We start from the raw sequence: 3203 nt of genomic DNA on the forward strand, positions 1-3203 counted from the left end.
GTATATATATATATGATGAGTAAATTGCTCATCAAGGACTGCCTTGATCAGGCAGTGAGGGCGTCACTAGGAGTGGGCGTGGCGGTGCAATGAGCTGTTGCTGAGAACTAGGAAAAACTGTGCGTGAGTATTATGATAAAACTTTTGGTAAGTCCGTATTTATTTATATAAAAACTGTTTAATTAAATATAAGATCATTAAGAAAGTCCTAAATATTAATAACAAACTTTTTTGATTCAATCAAACAAACTGGACGAGGAGACCTTGGAAAGCCTGGAATCGTTTGTTGACGAGTGTTTTGACAGCTTGGTCATGGGTAAGCCTAAAGAAACATCCGGTGCTGCTAGCAATTCAGCTAACATCCCCAATGCTAAGCGACATCGACAGGGAAGCTCAGACAGCGTTACGGCACCGTCTCCTGATAATTCAGCTTTAAAGGAGATATTGGAGTCAATTGACCAGAAGCTAACTAGCTTGGACGCCCGACTAGCATTAGTGGAGATGCTACATAAAGAGTTTCAAGGCCTCAGGGAGTCTTTGGAATTCAGTCAACAACAGGTAGCATCACTTGCTAGTGAAAATCAGGAGCTGAGAGGGACAGTTAAACAACTCACCGAGGAGATGACGCTGCTATCCGGGGACAATAAAAAAATCAAAGAATCGATCCTGGATATCCAAGCCCGGAGCATGCGGGACAACCTCGTCTTCTCGGGAATACCGGAGCGAGCGGACGAGGTCCCTGAGGCCTCCGTCCGTGACTTCATTCAGAATCAGCTGAAGTTGCCGAGTGACGCGGTTAAATCCATCACTTTTCACCGGGTCCACCGCCTCGGAGGTAAGAAGCCTGGAAACAATCGGCCGCGGCCGATTGTAGCTAAGTTTGAACATTACAAGCAGAAAGAACAAGTTAAAAGCCGAGGTAGAGAACTGCGTGACACGAACTAGAGCATGAACGACCAATTCCCTGCAGAGATTGTGAGTAGAAGGCGCGTCCTGTTCCCGATTAGGAAGAAAAATATAAACGAGGGCAGAAGAGCTGCTGTAGCTGTGGACAAACTCTACATCAATGGTCAGCTGTTTAGAGATCCAGAGGTTACTCCCTGGCTCTATTAATAATATAAATAAGGTAAGTATGATCTTCAGTTGCTAATTTTACTTAAAATGTATTAGCAAGCATATATATTCATATTACTTACCAGATATGTAATATGTATAGGGGGAGTGGTGGCGCAGAGGTTAGAGAGGTGGGCCTGTGATCCGAAGATCGCCGGTTCACGCCCCGGCCTCAACAACATCAAAATTGTGGGTGGGGTAGGTGAAACACCCACACTTGCCCCCACCCTCATTCGCCCCACTCTGGGCCCATGAGCAAGGCCCTTAACCCCCACCATGTGCTCCCTAAACAGGTCTCTCTTGAAAATGAGTTCTCGTGGCTCAATGAGACTAACCTGTATAAATAAAGGCTAAATGAAAAAAAAAAAAAATAATATATATATGTAATTTTTCAGCACAGCTCGGTTGGTGGGTTACACAGATGGTGGTGGTACACGGTGGCATGACACTTAATGTGGTAAGGGGGTTCTTTTTTTATTTTCTCTTCTTTTATCTTTATGTGTTTATTATCATTTCACTTTCTTTTTTTTGTCTCTATTTTTCTGACTCAACAATTATTAGCACACAGGCACAAAGGCTTATATATATCCATATACATACATACAAATACCTCATAAAGGAATACATCCATGATTTACCTTCAAAAACAGCACTTAGTTTATCTATAAATCATAAATAATCAATCATTAAGGATTATGTTATTGTCTGGGTGTTTTACTATTTTTGATATTTGTGATAATGGGTGTGGTTTAATTATATTTTCACAAGCACAAATATGGGAATCTTAAGGTTTGTCACATGGAATATTAATGGAGCCGGTAGCCAACATAAAAAAAATAGAATCTTTAGCCAGATTAAAAGATTAAAGGCAGATGTTGTATTACTCCAAGAGATTCATAAATTACCGTCAACTGTGGATGAGCTAAAATCTCCTGAGTTTCCTGATGTATTTTCAGCCTGCTATAAATCAAGACAGAGAGGAGTAGCAATATTAATACATAAAAATGTGAACTTCACAATATTAGACACAGTTAATGACCCGCAAGGTAGATATATAATATTAAAATTATCCATACTCAGTCAAAAATATTGTATTGTTAGTTTATATGGGCCAAATGTGGACGATGCCGTTTTTTTTCATGATCTCTTCTCTACTTTATCAAATCACATGGATTGCTCGCTGGTACTGGGAGGTGATCTTAACTTTGGTTTAGATAACAAAATAGACAGGCTGAATGCAGTAGGAGCTCAACGCAGTTGGCAATCCATAAATGTAGTTAAACAGTACATGAGTGATTATGGACTCTGCGATGCATGGCGGTCTCTTCACCCTAATAGTAAAGAGTATTCTTTCTTTTCACATGTGCATCACTCTTACTCTCGTTTGGATTATTTTATAATCAGCAACTCATTGCTGACCAACATTTCAGACACTAAGATACACCCTATTGCTGTCAGCGATCATGCACCAGTTACTTTAAATTTAGATAATAAGAAAGAAATCCCCAAAAGTATAAACTGGAGATTAAATACCTCACTGCTTATGGACGAAGAATTTATACAATACTTTAAAAATGAATGGACATCGTATTTAGAGTTTAATGACTTGCCAGGTACATCAGCGTGTACACTCTGGGGGGCTGGGAAAACAGTTATGAGAGGGAAAATAATATCCTACGCAACAAACAAAAAGAAAAAAGAAAATAAACGTATTGAGGAATTAGAGAAATCTATCAAATTATTAGAAAGTTTACAAGGAGAGGAAACACAGAAAAAACTACGCAAGATAAAATTAGAACTAAATGAATGTATTGACAAAAAAAACAAATTCTTGGTACAAAGACTTCGCTTGGAACATTTTGAACACAGTAATAAATCAGGTAGCTTTTTAGCTAATCAACTCAAATTAAATAAAGAAAAAACGTCTATATATGGTATTAAAGACACAAATGGTAACATAACTTATGACGAGGAAAAAGTAAATAGTGTTTTTAGAGATTTCTATAAAACTCTATACTCTCCACAAATAAATCCAACAGATGAAGATATTAATCAATTCTTGGAGAGAGTAATACTTCCAAAACTAGACA

The sequence above is a fragment of the Nematolebias whitei genome, chromosome 6 (genome assembly GCF_014905685.2).
Source record: "Nematolebias whitei isolate Nwh7 chromosome 6, NemWhi1, whole genome shotgun sequence".
In the NCBI taxonomy this organism is placed as follows: Eukaryota; Metazoa; Chordata; class Actinopteri; order Cyprinodontiformes; family Rivulidae; genus Nematolebias; species Nematolebias whitei.